The sequence below is a fragment of the Pipistrellus hanaki genome (genome assembly GCF_964339955.1).
Source record: "Pipistrellus hanaki genome assembly, chromosome: X".
Lineage (NCBI taxonomy): Eukaryota > Metazoa > Chordata > Mammalia > Chiroptera > Vespertilionidae > Pipistrellus > Pipistrellus hanaki.
Window position 1 is genome coordinate 61,226,562 of NC_140524.1, and position 9,691 is coordinate 61,236,252.

At 41.1% G+C, this 9,691-nt stretch overlaps 1 pseudogene across 1 annotated transcript; it reads right to left on the reverse strand.

Moving 5' to 3' along the window:
* Nucleotides 1-6,215: 6,215 nt before the first annotated feature.
* On the reverse strand, nucleotides 6,216-7,454 carry LOC311614512 (phosphoglycerate kinase 1-like; annotated as a pseudogene). Its single transcript has one exon. The product of its transcript is annotated as a phosphoglycerate kinase 1-like (transcript).
* Nucleotides 7,455-9,691: the final 2,237 nt, after the last annotated feature.

Consider the following 9,691-nt stretch of genomic DNA (forward strand, 5'->3'; position numbering starts at 1 on the left):
AATTACAAGGGCTTGTAGAAGGGGATATGTGCTTGTTTCTTAATAACTATAGACTTTCTTTTGAGGTGATAAAAAACATTGGAAATGGGCCATGGTGATAATCACACAATATTCAATATTATAATTGTATTTAATGCCACTAAATTATATAGTTCAAATGATCAAAATGGCAATTTTAATGTTATATATATATATATATATATATATATATATATATAATCACAATGAAATGAAAACATAGTAATAAAAAGGAAGGCAATGGAAAAACATTATCAAGAAGGGAATATGGGCTTCTTTTAACTACTAATAACTGTGTATCTGAAATTGGAAAATTGTTTTTAGAATGGAATTTATTGCTCTAAAAGGACTATAGTTATGGTTTACATATGGTTCCAAACTTTTGGTCTACACCTGGAATTGGGGAGCTTGTGACAAATACAGATTCCTGAATTTGCCTCCAGATAGTTAGATTTAATAGCTATGCCTAGAGCTCAGGATTATGCAACTTAACAAACACCACAGGTGATTTGGATCAGAGTGATCCACAGACAATTCTTTTGAAAGCAATGCTATAAATAATGGTCAGGTTTTCACACCAGACTACAGAAACTTATTTAGCTCCAAATGTACATGGATATAGTAATATTTCAGTGACACCTACCATGATTTCTAATTTTATTCAAGGAGAAAATGGTGTCCTAATATCCTTTGTGTAATGTTGAATAGGCAATAATAACTTACTATCTCTGTACATTTCCATATATAAGAAAAGTCACATAAGTCAATCGTTATTCAGGCACTCTGATTAGGATTCAAAGGACAGATAACTTATCTATTTTAGGATGCTAGAGAGCATTCAGCATTCACTTATTATAGGTCATTTGTAAAGCATTTTTGAGACATGGACTTTTTGCAATAAAGATTTCTAGACAGTCAAAAAGAGCCTGAAGTTTAAGATTATGTATCTGACTGAATATAATCCTATATAACTTCTTACATTTTTGTCAACTTTTATTTATGCACTAGAGGTCTGGTGCATGAAATTCATATACAGGAGTGGGTGTGGGTGGGGGTGTCCCTCAGTTCAGTCTGCACCCTCTCCAATCTGGGACCCCACAGGGATCGGACCTAAACAGACAGTTGGACATCCCTTTCACAATTCAGGACTGCTGGCTCCCAATTGCTGGCCTGCCTGCCTTCCTGATTGCCCCTAACTTCTTCTGCCTGCCAGCCTGATCACCCCTTAACCACTACCCTGCCAACCTTATTGATGTCTAAATGCTCTCTTTCTAGCCTGTTTGCCCCCAACTTCCTTCCTCTGCCAGCCTGGTCACCCCTAACTGCCCTCCCTTGCAGGCTTGACTGCCCACAACTGCCCTCCTTTGCAGGCCTGGTCCCTCCCAACTGCCCTTCTCTGCTGGCCATCTTGTGCTGGCCATCTTATATCCAGATAGGGGCAGGATCTTTGACCACATGGGGGCAACCATCTTGGGTGTTAGAGTGATGGTCAATCTGCATATTGCTCTTTTATTAGATAGGATAGAGGCCTGGTGCACGGGTGGGGGCCAGCTGGTTTGCTCTGAAGGGTGTCCCAGATCAGGGTGGGGGTTCCCTTGGGGCATGGGGTGGCCCAGGTGAGGGGTCTCTGGTGGTTTGCAGGCAGGCCACACCCTCTGGTGACCCAAGTGGAGGCCTTGATATCTGGGGTTGTTTATCTTCTACAATTGAAACTTTGTAGCCTGGAGCAAAGCCAAGCCTTCTTGCTGGCTCTGTGGCAGCAGCCATTTCTGTTGGAATTTATTTATCTTCTATAATTGAAACTTTGTAGCCTTAAGTGGAGGTCTGGACTGGCCAGGGTGTGAGGAAAGCTTGGCTTCCTCCATCGCAAGGGCAACCCTAGCCTCCCTCCTATGTGTTCAATATCTGCAGCCATTATGGTTGGGTTAATTTGCATACTCTCTCCTGATTGGCTGATGGGAGTGGCTTGTGGGCATGACTTGCAGGTATAATGGAGTGGTGGTTAATTTGCATATTATGCTTTTATTAGATAGAATTCTTAGTTTCACAATTTGGATTGGATAGTTATATTTTAAGGACAGAAACTATGTATAAATTTCATGTGTTCCCACCATAATTAATAATGGTATTGACTAGACTAATCAAGCAGCTTAGTGTAATATAATTCAAACTAGGTCTCTGTAAAATATCAGCAGAATATTAATAGGTTTAGGATTGCTAGCTGACTTGTTTTACATTGGAGCACAGGGAAGATAAAGGCAACCATAACAAAACTGGCTCCTAGAATTTTATTGAGAAAGAGAGAAAATAAATGCATAAAAGAAAAATTGCTTCTTGAGTAGTATATAACTTTTTTTAAAAAATTTTTGCTCCGTTTTGCAATTTACTTTGTATCATTTGACTTTTCACCTTAGAAAACAATCTCAGAAATATTTAAAACAAAAGACAATTTAACAGCCTGATTCAATGTCTTTGCTACACAATGAGCTGGGTCAGCATTTGATATATCTTAATATATGTTATAAATAGAATGGATTGATGCAAACCTCCAGCATCACTGTTTGTAATGTCTCATTCTTCCTAAATGAGATTATCTTTTTGTTCAATCAAATTCAGATGTTGTCCCTCATAAGTCTACTTTATCCTTGAACTAATGGGACACTAGAGGGTGAGAGTAAGCAATATTCACTTATAGAAGCAATGCCCAACTATTATGAATTTGTACTGATTCTTTCAATTTACTGATCTACTCTTAAATTATATTCATGAAATTCACAAGTATTAGGGACAGGTAAGCAACTGAATTGAGATGTTGATTATATTAAGGGGATAAAATTAACACCTTGAGTTCTACTTGTAGCTGTAGAATTGACCTCTATTTCCTTGCAAAATCAGATTCTCTTTTGTTGATCACTTTGGTTATCTGGACAACAAGACAGAGAGGCATAATATAAATAAAACAACACAGTAGTCCTTTCTGCCTTCCTGCAGTTTTGTTTTTCGGTACTTCAGTTACCCAGGACAAACAATTTGAAAATGTTAAATGGAAAATACCATAAATAAACATTTCATGTTTTAAATTGCCTGCCATTCTGAAAAGTATGATAAAATCTTGAGCTGTCCCACCCTGTCCTGCCTGGGGAGTGAACGAGTTAAAGAGAATGAAACAGGACAGAGAAAAACTCATTCTGCTTAGCAGATATCTTGCAGAAAGCTTGCAGCCTTGAGCACAGCATAGCTCAGATAACCAGAAGACACCTGGCATGGGAGGAACCAAGTCTGGCTTGCAGCCAGCAAAAATTAATAAAAACCTATCTCTAGCTGCTCTCTTTGCTGATGCCTTTCTTGATCTCAGGCCAACTGTACCCAGGTGCCTGGAATAAACTCTCTTTTGATACATTATGGCCTCATGTCATAGATGTGTGACCCTGGCCCACTCTGAACCTTTCAGGTTGATGAATCATCACTTTGTCTAGCATCTTCATGCTGTATACCACTAATCACCCTTAGTCAGGTAGTAGCCATCTGGGTTACCAGACCCACTGTCACAGTATCACAATGCTATTATTTAAGTCACCCTATTTTATTTAATAATTACCCCAAAGCCAGAGTAATGATGCTGGAAATTTGCATATTCCAAAGAAGAGCCATAAAGTGTAAAGGTATGTATGTATTGGAAAAAACAAAAACATACTACATAGTGTATATATAGGGTTCAGTACTATTCACTATTTCAGACATCTACTGGGAGTCTTGAAATGCATGCTCATCTAGAGTTAAACTGTAAGCCCATTATCTTCTACATACTTGGCCATGTGACTGCGCAAGTACTTTACCCTCTGTAAGCCTTCCATCTCAAAAGAAAAATACTAGTAATTATATAACTTACAGTGTTGTTGTAAAGAGTAAATGAGATTATATATGTGAAAATCATTTTGTAAAAGGTCAAATGATAAAGGCAGCCATTATTGCTATTATTGTCATTATCATAAGAAGTTTCTGCTTCATAGACTCTTACAAGGATTTACTAAATGGGATAAAGCATTACTTTAATAATCAAAACCCTTTGAGCTTAACAATGGTAACAATTATAATAACTAACATTTGACACTACCCAACATGATCTGCCCCTGCTTTCCTATCTAATCTGATCTCATCTCCCATTTCTCTTTTCCTCCTCACTATTTTCCAGCCACCTTGATATCTTTGTTCTTCCTAGAGATTATTCTTGCCTCATTAGGAACATCACACCAGCTACTCAGCTGCAAAAAAATGTTCTCCCTCCCGATCTGTACATGGCTGTCTTCTCTGACATCTCCCAAGCCTCTGATCAAGTGCCACATCCTTAGAGAAGATGCCTTTCCAGTAACGAATGATAGTTTTAAAAATAGCATGCCTCCTGCCCCTACAGTCTGCCCCTAGTCCTTTATTCTGCTTTAATTTCTGCATGACACATATATTTTATATTATTATTTAACTTACTTATTGTTTATCTTCCCAATCACAAAATAGGAGCTCTATGAAAGCAAGGATTGCTTTCTGTCTTAATTCAACATTGTATCCCAAAACATAGAATAGTGACAGGCATATGGTAAATGTTTGATAAACATTTGTTGAATTAATGAATGGCTTTTATTGAGCTTTATGTGCCAGGGCTTGTTTTACACATCTCATTCTATTTAATATTCACACTAACCTTATAAAGTAGATACTATGATCCTTATTTTGCAGAAAATAAAATTTAGGTTTAGCAAAATCAAATAAGTTGTTCCAGGTCACACAGTGAATAAATAAAACATCTAAGATTTGAACCCAAGTGGTCCAACTCTAGTGGCCTTATTCCTAATACTCTAGTGCCTCTGGAGTTTATCTATTTAGCACTTACTATGCACAAAGAAGCATTGTGTCAAATACTTCATGTACATAATTACAGGAGGAACTTGTAGCTTAGAGAGGTTAAGTAATTACTAGCAGCCCCAGTCACACAAAAAAATAATGGGTTGCCCTTTATAAAAGATCTAAATAAAGATGATAAAACTCCTCATTTAAAGAATAAGTTTTCAAAAAATATTTTTTATGTTCTGAAAAAGAAATAAGGCAGTAGTGAGTCATTTCTACTCTCTGGCCCTGTGATATTCTTTTTCTAAAACTATATTTTTCATGATTTTTGGCTAGTGTCAAAAATATTATAAGGGTTCTTTTTTTTCCTCATACTTGCCAACACTTGCTCTCTTACTATGTTGATAATAATTATCTTAACAGATGTGAGGTGATATCTTTTCTTTAAAAAATATATTTTATTGATTTTTTACAGAGAGAAATGGAGAGGGATAGAGAGTTAGAAACATTGATCAACTGCCTCCTGCACACATCCTGCTGGGGATGTGCCCACAAACAAGGTACATGCCTTTGACAATCGAACCCAGGATCCTTGAGTTCGCAAGCTGACGCTCTATCCACTGAGCCAAAACATTTAGGGTGTGAGGTGATATCTTTTTGTGATTTTAATTTTTATGTTCCTGATGACTAGTGCTGTTGAACACCTTTTCATATACCTGTTGGCCTTCGTGTTTCTTCTTTGGAGAAATATCTATTCATATTATTTGCCTATTTTTATTTGTCTTTTCCACTCCTGAATTGTTCCTTGTATGTTTTGGATATGAATTCTTTATTAGATATATGGTTTGCAATTTCCTTGTGTTTCATAGGTTGCCTCCTATGTTGGCGGAATGTAATTTGGTGCAGAGAGGTTTTTTTTTTTCAGTTTCAATGAATACTTTTATTTATTTAAGAGATAACCAACTTTGTCTCCCTCCCTGCAGCTGGAATTTCACCTGGTTTTCATGCAAGTAGCGAAACAATGACAAAGTTAATCAGAATAAGCTACTCCAAGAAGAGAATTAAGCTAACAGCTTACTTTTTTAAACAGACAAAACATAAATATATGCACTGTAGAATGCATGATGGTTTAGTCACTAAGAAATTCAAATGGGATCCTGAAGAATGGAAGCGAGTCCAGGGTGCAATAAAGTTGAGCTGAGATGCTGTGCAACTGTGTAAATGTTTCTGGGCTGCATCTCTTGGCCATTAGCTGAGTCTTGACATGGGGGAAGATTTTAGCTAATATCAAATAGAGATGTGGGAAGCACTAAGTTCACTAAGGGGATGTGCACAGGAACCAAAAGGCAGGAAAAGTATTAAACATTTCTGAGAGCATCCACCCCAGGAAGGACTTTACCTTCCAGGAACTCTAAACTGGCACCAGACTCAGTGTTCACATGGCTGACTTTATCCTCTGTGTTCCATTTGGCACAGCAAGTGGCAGTATCTCCACCACCTATGATGGTGATGCAGTCCCTGGAAGTGGCTTTCACCACCTTGTCCATGAGAGTGTTGGTTCCTTGGGCGAAAGGTTCCCATCCAAATATGCCCACAGGTCCATTCCACACAATCTGCTTAGCCCTAGTGATAGCCTCAGCGTACTTCTTGCTGCTCTCAGGACCAAAGTGGAAGCCCATCCAGCCAACAAGTATGCCAGAAGCCACAGTGGCTTGGACAGTCTTGGCATTCTCATCAAACTTGTCAGCAATGACAAAGTCAACTGGCAAGGTAATCTTCACATCATTCTTCTCAGCTTTGGACATCAGGTCTTTAACAAGATTAGCTCCCTCTTCATCAAAAAGAGAAGTGCCAATCTCCATGTTGTTGAGCACCTTAAGGAAGGTAAAAGCCATTCCACCACCGATAATCATCTCATTGTCTTTGTCCAGCATATTATTAATCAGCTGGATCTTCTGTGCAACTTTAGCTTCACCCAAGATGGCCAGAAAGAGGTCTCTCTGGGCTTTCCAATGCCTTCAGCTCCTTCATAAAAAAAACTTCAGTTTTCTGAGGCAGATTGACTCCAACAATAGAGCTGTGAGCTCTGTGAGCAGTGCCAAAAGCATCATTGACATAGACATCCCCTAGCTTGAAAAGTGAAGCTCAGAAGGCTTCTACTTTAGCTGGCTCTGCTTTAACCTTGTACCCAGAAGTATCTTTTCCCTTCCCTTCTTCTTCCACATGAAAACGAAGGTTCTCCAACAGGATGACAGACCCAGAAGCTAAGGCAGCACAAGCTTTCTCCACTTCAGGCCCCACACAATGCTTCAGGAACAAAACATCCTTACCCAGCAGATATTTGAGATCTACAGCAACTGGCCCCAAATAGTATTTGTCAGGTATGGGGACACCATCAGGCTGACCCAGGTGACTCATAAGAACAACTGACTTGGCTCCATTGGCCAAGCATAATTTTATACTTGGGATGGCAGCCTTGATTATTTGATTATTTGTTATCTAATTGTTCTTCATAGGAACATTGAAGTCCACTTCATGATGACCTGCTTGCCCTTCACGTCTAGCTTGTCCAGAGTCAGCTTGTTATAAAGAGACATCTTGGCAATACAGCAGTGCAGAGAGCCCACAGACCAGTCAGTGATGGAGAAAGCTGCAAATGTCCCAGTCCAGAGAAAGAAAAAAAAAAAGAAAAAAAGAAAAGAACAACCATATGATCTATCACTCCCATTTCGAGGTATACACACAAAGAAATTGAAATCAGATTTCAAAGAGATATCTGCACTTTTATGATTATTGCAGTCACAATAGCCAAGACATGGGATTAACAAAAATGCCCATCCGTGAATGAATAAATAAAATATGCTATTTACATACAATGCAATATTATTCAGTCATAAAAAGAAAGGAATTCTGCTATTTGTGACAACATAGATGTACCTTGAAGACATTATGCTAAGTGAAAAAAAGCCAGCCACAAAAAGACAAATACTCTATGATCCTACTTATACTAGTATTAGAGCCCTGGTGCATGAAATTCTTGCATGGGAGGGGGTCCCTCAGCCTGGCCTTCACTCTCTCATATTCCGGGACCACTGGCTCCTAACTGCTCACCTGATTGCCTGATTGATCTCCCCTAACCACTCTACCTGCCTGCCTGATCGCCACTAACTGCCTCTGCTTGCTGGCCTAATCACCCCCTAATTGGTCCCCTGGCAACCTGCCACCCTGCCGGCCTGTTCACTCCCTAACTGCCCCCCACAAACCTGGTTGCCCCCTAACTGGCCCCCTGCCAGCCTGGCCACCTCCTAACTGCTCCCCTCCCAGCTTGGTCACTCTAACTATCCCCCTGTTGTTCTGGTCACCCCCTAACTGCACACCTGCTGGCCTGCCTGATCGCCCCCTAACTGATCCCTGCCAACCTGGTCATCCCCTGCCACCCTGTAGGCCTGTTTGCCCCCTAACTGCCTTCCCCCCCCGCCAGCCTGGTCACCTCCTAACTGCCTTCCTGCCAGAGTGGTGGCCCCCTAAATGCCCTCCTGCTGGCCTGATCACCCCACCTGCCTCTGCCTTAGCCCCTGTCTCTGTGGCTTTGTCCAGAAGGTAGTCGGACATCCGGAAGATGTCTGGTTGACCCAGCATATTACCCTTTTATTATAATAGTGTAGGTAAGGACTCTAAAATAGTCAAACGTTTAGAAGAAAAAACTAGAATATTGATTATCAGGGCCTGAGTGCAGGGGGAAATGAAGAGATGTTGGCTAAAGATATGAAGTTTCAGCAAATCGCTATAAGTCCTAGAGATCTACTCCACAGCACAGTGCCTATAATTACTATATTGTATACTTGAAATTTGCTAAGAGAGTAGATATTGTGGAGTTTTGTTAAGGGTTTGTTTTTGTTTTATTGTTTTTTGTTTGTTTGTTTTTGCAGGATGAAAGGCTTTATTTCACTTGGGAGTGGTGAGGGAGTTGGGGTGGGGAGAGCCTGGACAGAGGGCAGCAGGCTAGGCAGGAGGGGCTGGCAATTGGACAGGAACTGGATTGGGGAATAGTTGCCTGAGGCCTTGGGAAGGAGAAATTGAGTTAGGCCTCTGTTGAGACCTAACCAAGCGGGGGAGTGAATGGGTAGGAATTGGATCTGGAAGAATAAGGGCCCATTCCTTTCCAGCTGGACGTGGAACCAGGGCTCTGCCTCATTTTCCTTCTATAGGGTTTCAGTTCCTCCTGATCACTGGGACACATGACCCTTAAACCTCACTGATCCTGCCCCAGAGGAGGGGGCTAGGCCAGAAGGGGTAGTGAACAGGGATATATAATAGTAGACATGGGGAGCATGGGGTGGGGTCCACAGTACTTGTGAGGGGTAGTGGCCCCTGGCAGTTAGTTCCTAGCAATGATGACCATAGGGCAATAACAGTTGCTCCAAACAACCACTTCCATGGGCTGGACCAACCCCCTTGCTGGGACACTTCATAGCATCCAACTAGGGTTGCCCAGCATTTGCCAGTCCAGGGTGGTCTCTGGGCTCCTCTGGGCTGTGTGCTTTTTCACCAGCTTCCAAAGCTCCACACATGGCATGCACTCTGCTTTGGCTGTGCCACATTCTCCTGCCCCGTGAGCATCTTCAGGCCCAAGCCTGTCCCAGCTGCCTTCAGGGTCATCTCCAGGCTCAGGGTCGCATGGGGGTCGTGGTGTATGGGCCACTGCTATCCTGGGGACTATAGCGGTACTTGGGATCAGCAGGGACCATAGCCAGCTTCCCCACATCCATAAGGGGGACTCTGATATCCAGGCCTCGTTGACATCACAGTCACCCAATAGGAGCACCAGTTCTGG